Source organism: Bos grunniens, chromosome 21 (assembly GCF_055505025.1).
Source record: "Bos grunniens cultivar Pamir isolate PY7600 chromosome 21, Bosgru_T2T1.0, whole genome shotgun sequence".
Lineage (NCBI taxonomy): Eukaryota > Metazoa > Chordata > Mammalia > Artiodactyla > Bovidae > Bos > Bos grunniens.
This window is the reverse complement of record NC_141185.1, coordinates 2,649,848-2,657,146: the sequence shown is the minus strand read 5'-3', so window position 1 is coordinate 2,657,146 and position 7,299 is coordinate 2,649,848. Positions and strand designations below refer to the sequence as shown.

Genomic DNA, 7,299 nt, shown 5'->3' with positions numbered 1-7,299 from the left:
CCTGGGTCGGAAACAACTCCAGGAGGAGGGCAAGGCAACCCACTCCAGAATTCTTGCCTGGAGAATCCCATGGACAGAGGACCCTGGAGGGCCATGTTCCATAGGGTCCAAGCAGTCAGACATGACTGAAGTAACAGTATATATATGTATATATATATATATATATATATAGTATCTTCCTTATCCATTCATCTGTTGATAGATATTTAGGTTGCTTCCACGTCTTGGCTATTGTAAATAGGGGTGCATGTGTCTTTTTGAAATAGAGTTTTGTCCAGATATACACCCAGGAATGGAATTGCTGGATCATACAGCAACTCTGTTTTTAGGTTTTTAAGGAAAATTCATACTATTTTTGATAGCAGTTGCACCAACTTACAATCCCACCAACAGTTTAGGAGGGCTCTCTTTTAGAGGAGGTTTTTAAAATTAGATGTGGGCAGTAGCAGCGGCGCCGGGTCTGGAGTGGAGGTGCTCCAGCGGTGTTGTTTTGAGCGGCGGCAGTTCTCGCTACAGCGCCAGGGCAAGTCCGGTTCGTGTTCGTCCGCGGAGATCTCTCATCTCGCTCGGCTGCGGGAAATCGGGCTGAAGCGACTGAGTCCGCGATGGAGAGAGAAAAGCAACAGTTCTGTGAACTCTTTATTGGTGGCTTGAGCTTTGAAACTACAGAAGAAAGTTTGAGGAACTACTACGAGCAATGGGGAAAACTTACAGATTGTGTGGTAATGAGGGATCCTGCAAGCAAAAATCAAGAGGATTTGGTTTTGTGACTGAATCCACTTCAGCCATGGCCGCAAGAAGTCATTCAGTTGACGGGAGAGTGGTTGAGCTAAAACGTGCTGTTGCAAGACAGGAATCTGGAAAGCCAGGGGCTCATGTAAGTGTGAAGAAGCTGTTTGTTGGTGGAATTAAGGAAGATACTGAGGAACATCATCTTAGAGATTACTTTGAGGAATATGGAAAAATTGATACCATTGAGATAATTACTGACAGGCAGTCTGGAAAGAAAAGAGGCTTACTTTTGATGACCATGATCCTGTGGATAAGATTGTGTTGCAAAAATACTATCAATGGTTATAATGCAGAAAAGAAAGGCTTTGTCTAGACAAGAAATGCAGGAAGTCCAAAGTTCTAGAGGTGGAAGGAGGAGGCAACTTTGGTTTTGGAGATTCTCGCGGTGGCGGTGGAAATTTTGGACCAGGACCAGGAAGTAACTTTAGAGGGGGATCTGATGGATATGGAAGTGGCTGTGGATTTGGGGATGGCTATAACTGGTATGGAGGGGGACCTGGAGGTGGCAATTTTGGAGGCGGCCCTGGTTATGGAGGAGGATATGGTGGTGGAGGACTTGGATATGGCAACCAGGCTGGGGGCTACAGAGGTGGTTGTGACAACTATGGAGGAGGAAATTACGGGAGTGGAAATTACAATGATTTTGCAAATTATAACCAACAACCTTCTAACTATGGTCCAATGAAGAGTGGAAATTTTGGTGGTAGCAGGAACATTGGGGGACCATATGGTGGAGGAAGCCATGGTCCAGGAGGCAGTGGAGGAAGTGGGGGTTACGGAGGGAGAAGCAGATACTGAGCTGCTTCCTATTTGCCATGGGCTTCACTGTATAAATAGGAGAGGATGAGAGCCCAGAGGTAACAGAACAGCTTCAGGTTATCGAAATAACAACGTTAAGGAAAATCTTATCTCAGTCATGCATAAATATGCAGTGATATGGCAGAAGACACCAGAGCAGATGCAGAGAGCCATTTTGTGAATGGATTGGCTTATTTAATAACATTACCTTACTGTGGAGGAAGGATTGTAAAAAAAAAAAAAATGCCTTTGAGACAGTGTCTTAGCTGTTTAATTGTTGTTTCTTTCTAGTGGTCTTTGTAAGAGTGTAGAAGCATTCCTTCTTTGATAATGTTAAATTTGTAAGTTTCAGGTGACATGTGAAACCTTTTTTAAGATTTTTCTCAAAGTTTTGAAAAGCTATTAGCCAGGATCATGGTGTAATAAAACATAACGTTTTTCCTTTAAAAAAATGTAAGTGCATGTGTAGAGTTAAGAAGCTGTTGTACATTTATGATTTAATAAAATAATTCTAAAGGAAAAAAAAATAAGAGATGTGAATCCATGAGTCTATGCCTTCTATTAATAGTTTGGCAACACATGGATTAGTAAATAGTAACTGATAAGATCCTTTCTGATGTTGCTGCAACAAATATTTTATGTCTTTTCCAATAAATAAAACCTCCAGATTATAATCCATGATCTTTAAGGATTTCATCTTCCAAGAGCTCACAGTGAAAGGGGCTAGCTACTAATTTTTCATTTTCCTTATGTGTTTTAATAACGCCCTGACAATAATGTAATATATCCCCTTGGACTGAGGTTGGTCCATATATTCCCTCATCTAATCACAGGCCATCCTGTTAATTCTTTCAAAAGGACATGGCTCGTGCTCACCAAAAGGCATAGGTCTAAGGCCAAGAGGCTCTAGGAGAAGAGCTTTTGGCCGTGAAAGAACTGTTTCTGAAAGTTTTGCCAGTTGCAACTTGATGGTGCCACTAGTCCTTTCTACCGATGCTGAAGATGTGCACAGTGAAAAGGCCACGTAATTGGAAATGTCACATTAGATTTAATTATTTGTGCAGTAAAATGTGTTTCCCAATCACTGTGTAATTCAGAAGGACTTCCCCAGACAGGAATTATTATCTTTCCTATGACAGCATATTAAAAAGCAGAGACATTGCCAACAAAGGTCTGTCTAGTCAAGGCTGTGGTTTTTCCAGTAATCATGTATGGATGTGAGAGCTGGACTATAAAGAAAACTGAGCGCTGAAGAACTGATGCTTTTGAACTGTGGTGCTGGAGAAGACTCTTGAGAGTCCCTTGGACTGCAAGGTGATCCAACTAGTCCATCCTAAAGGAGATCAGTCCTGAGTGTTCATTGGAAGGACTGATGTTGAAGCTGAAACTCCAGTACTTTGGCCACCTGATGGGAAGAGCTGACTCATTTGAAAAGACCCTGATGCTGGGAAAGACTGAAGATGGGAGGAGAAGGAGATGACAGAGGATGAGATTGTTGGATAGCATCACCGACTCAATAGACATGAGTTTGGGTAAACTCCTCCAAGAGTTGGTGATGGACAGGGAGGCCTGGCGTGCTGCAGTCCATGGGGTCGCAGAGTCAGACACAACTGAGCGACTAAACTGAACTGAATTGAATAGCAATTTACCTACTGTTAAAGCCATTGCTCTCTTGCATGGAAAAGTGTCAAGCCAGTGTGAAAACATGAAGATCATTATGAACATATATTTATTTCTTTGAGATGGTGGCAGCTGGACAAAATCCAATTGCTATACGTCAAAGGGTCCCTTAGGAAGGGGAAAGTGGGCCTGTGACCCACAGAGTGACTTTCCTGGATTATACATAGGATGTACATTACAGCAAGCGTATACACTATGAACCAGTTGTGGGGAAAAAGCTCCTAAACATTCTTTTCCCCACAGAATCATTTTCTTAGGCACCCAGTGAGTAAAAGAATGTATATATTGGAGCCATGGCAATTGGGCTCCAGCAGGCACAACAGGTTTCCTTTCAGGTCCAAACCATATTTGTGTGACAGGGTTAAAAATTTCTCCTTTTTTATTACCACATCTGTTCTTCAGTGGCAGTTTCTTGAGCTTGCAGAAGGAAATCCTTCACTGAGTGAGCAGGGTTGACAGAGAGCGGTGGACATTCTCAACGCTGGACAGAACGATTATTTAGAGCTGCTTGCTGTCGGTGGCCGTACCAGCAAGCTGATTTCCTTTAGTTTCCATAGCCTTCAATTTCAAATGTCCTGGGGCTTTAATAGGTGGTAACTCTTTTGGTAATTGTATAGCATTTAATAACTTTGCAAGCCGTTTCCCATTATCATTGATTTATGGCTCTGTTGGGGCTTCCTTGCTGCGTAGGCTTTTCTCTAGTGGAGAGTGGGGGCTACTCTCTAGCAGCAGTGCAAGGGCTTCTCGTTGTGGTGGCTTTTCTTGTTGCCGAGCACGGGCTCTAGGGCGTGCAGGCTTCATGGCTGTGGCACGTGGGCTCAGCAGATGCGGCTCTCAGGCTCACAGTTGTGGTGCACAGGCTTAGCTGCCCCACGCCAAGTGGGATCTTCCCAGATCAGGGATCAAACAACGTCCCCTGCACTGGTGGGCAGACTCTTTACCACTGAGCCACCAAGGTAGCCCTCGTTTACCATTTTTTTTTTTTGGTAGGTTGTCCCGAAGAGGTAAAAAAACCTCATTGTTGCCATAATATCCCAAAGTCACGGGCCACTCCAAATGTATAAGAATTATCAGTATAAATAGTTGCTACCTGGTCTTTAGCTAGTTGACAAGCTTGAATTAAAGCAGTTAATTCAGCTGATTTTACTGACCTCATTTCCGGTAAACAAGAGTTTTCAATTATGTGCACGTTGGACGTTACTATATTTACAGCTTGGTAATATTCTCGTGGTGTTGGAGAAGACTCTTGAGAGTCCCTTGGACTGCAAGGAGATCCAACCAGTCCATTCTGAAGGAGATCAGCCCTGGGATTTCTTTGGAAGGAATGATGCTAAAGCTGAAACTCCAGTACTTTGGCCACCTCATTCGAAGAGTTGACTCATTGAAAAAGACTCTGATGCTGGGAGGGATTGGGGGCAGGAGGAGAAGGGGACGACAGAGGATGAGATGGCTGGATGGCATCACTGACTCGATGGACGTTGAGTCTGAGTGAACTCCGGGAGTTGGTGATGGACAGGGAGGCCTGGCGTGCTGGGATTCATGGGGTCGCAAAGAGTCGGACACGATTGAGCGACTGAACTGAACTGAATATTCTTGTTCATCTTTTAAGCAGGACCCATCAGTAAACCAAATCAGACCAGCATTGTCAATGGGAGTTTCTTGTAAGTCATTCCTAGCAAGAAGATAATCCATCAATAGAACATAGTCAGTCTTTCTAGATGGTGCTAATGGTAGAGAACCCACCCACCAATGCAGGAGACACAAGAGACTTGAGTTCGATCCCCGGGTCAGGAAGATCTGGTTGAGGACACGGCAACCCACTCCAGTATTCTTGCCTGAAGAATCCCATGGACAGAGGAGCCTGGCGGGCTAGAGTCCATAGAATCGCAAAGAGTCAGACACAACTGAGTGACTTAGCACACAGCAAACAGAATGCAGTCATGGTTGTTTAATCAGCAGTCCTTTCTACAGACCAAGTCTAGTGCATGACTTAGCAACGAAACAACAGGTAGAGAGAAAAGATAAATGCTTCCAGTCTGTGTGTTTGTTTAGTCACTAAATCATGTCTGATTCTTTTGCTACCCCATGGGCTGTAGACCACCAGTCTCCTCTGTCCATGGGATTTTCCAGGCAAGAATACTGGAGTGGGTTGCCATTTCCTTCTCCAGTGAATCTTCCCAACCCAGGGATTGAACCTGTGTCTCCTGCATTTCAGGCAGATTCTTTACCACTAAGCTACCTGGGAAACCCTCAAATCTGTTTACAAATGTGCAATTTACCAAATTGCTGTAAGTCATAATTAGCTTAAAGCAAAAGATCCCCTTATCTGGAAGATTAAAATTTAGTAATATTTCAGACAAAAAGTCACACAAATTTTATTTATATTTCATATTTATCAGTTCATTTAATCCAAGGTAATTAATTTTTGTTCTACTTGAGTCCAGTTTCTCCATTACTGTTTTGACTTTGCCTGATAACTGAGGAGCACAGTCACAGCGATAATTTTAAGAAGTTCGTGAGGTTTTTGTTAAGATTAGTATGATTTGCCCAATAAAGTGGGTGCCTTGATCACTGGAGATTGTGGAAAGCATAACCCTAAGTGGAAAACACAATTTCTATCAGCTTATTTGTCTCTGTGAGGGCATTAGCCTTGCAGCAAAGGAAGGCTTTAACCCCCCAAATGAAAAGCAGTGTTTGCCAGGGAGTCAGGAGGAGCCAAGCAGGCATCTTGGGTTTCCTGAAGCCCCAGCTGCTCAACTCACAGCTATCGTTACCATCTAATTTTTCTGATTTAGGAGCAGACTGTCCTAAGGACCTCAGGATGGCAGAAGTTTGACAATGAGGGGTTAATGTTCTGTAGAAGCAGGACGGACTTTATCTACATGTGCCATCATCTCTATGGTCAGTCGTCATTGCCTTGGCATGAAAGTCAGTGAGGGCATTTCCCAAATACTCAGGTTCAGTTCTTTAATGGAAGCCTCAATTTTGATGACAGATAGCATTTTATGTCAGAACATGTATGATTTCCAGGAATTTCATGTAATTTCTAAAATACATATAATACATATACTTACATAGACATAACATAAAGAAGGCTTAATGGTACGTCTTATTTGACAGTGCTTCCTACATAATTTAATCTACCAAATAAGCTTAGTTAGGTTAATATTTTTCTGAGATGACTCAGGGGCCCTATGAAGCACCTCAAAGTTAGCTGGAGGTCAAAAGAACTTTAATGAGAATTTGATATTCTAGACGTTTGTCAAAAATATCAGAAAGCTTCAAAACACTTGGTCAAATAGGATCATAGGCTACTGTGAAACAATACTTATTTACTTAACCAAAGTGACAAAAGATTTCAAAAGCAAGTACAGATCATATAAAGGCAAGGAAATTCACACCATCTGTTATCAAGAGTGGCACTGCAAGAGAATTTTGTTCTCTCAGCAGAGAGAAAACCAAATGCAGTCTTGCTTCAGCTTACCTTTAATAACACATTTTATTTACCTAATTAAATACAATCTAATTTTAATTAATTATGACCACATACAAAATTCTCAAGTTTTCTTTTCTATAACCTTACATCACTGCTTGTATTCATTATTTATTTGTCCTTTTTTTCCACCCAGAAACAACTCATTCTATGACAAAATTATACTCCTTTTTTTTCTCCTAAACAAAGATATTTCATTTTTTATATTTTCTGTCAACATTAGATAGACTACTTTTTTATAACTGAAATGCTTACTTTATTATTTTAGTATCTTTACTTACATAGATTATAATTTTTAAACCTTAAAAAACTTTAGTGAAAATCAGGAAGCAAGTAATTGACTCTGTCATACCAGTATTTCCTGATTAGCAAACCTAAGAATATACTCCATAACCTTTAAAAACATACCTTTTCCTCATAGCATAATTTCTCTTTTATGTGGTGTGAGACGTGTCTAATAAACCTGAATATCTTTAGTTTTTTTCTCTTGTAAGACAACAAAGTAGGTAAATTTAGACATGTTTACCAATGAAGGT

General features: G+C 41.4%; 1 non-coding gene and 1 pseudogene across 1 annotated transcript; one reads left to right on the top strand and one right to left on the bottom strand.

Moving 5' to 3' along the window:
• The first annotated feature begins 507 nt into the window (after window positions 1–507).
• On the top strand, window positions 508–1,715 carry LOC147348897 (heterogeneous nuclear ribonucleoproteins A2/B1 pseudogene; annotated as a pseudogene).
• Window positions 1,716–5,444: 3,729 nt separating this feature from the next.
• On the bottom strand, window positions 5,445–5,515 carry TRNAF-GAA (transfer RNA phenylalanine (anticodon GAA)). The gene has a single exon. It is a non-coding gene; the product is annotated as a tRNA-Phe (tRNA).
• Between the last annotated feature and the right edge of the window lie 1,784 nt (window positions 5,516–7,299).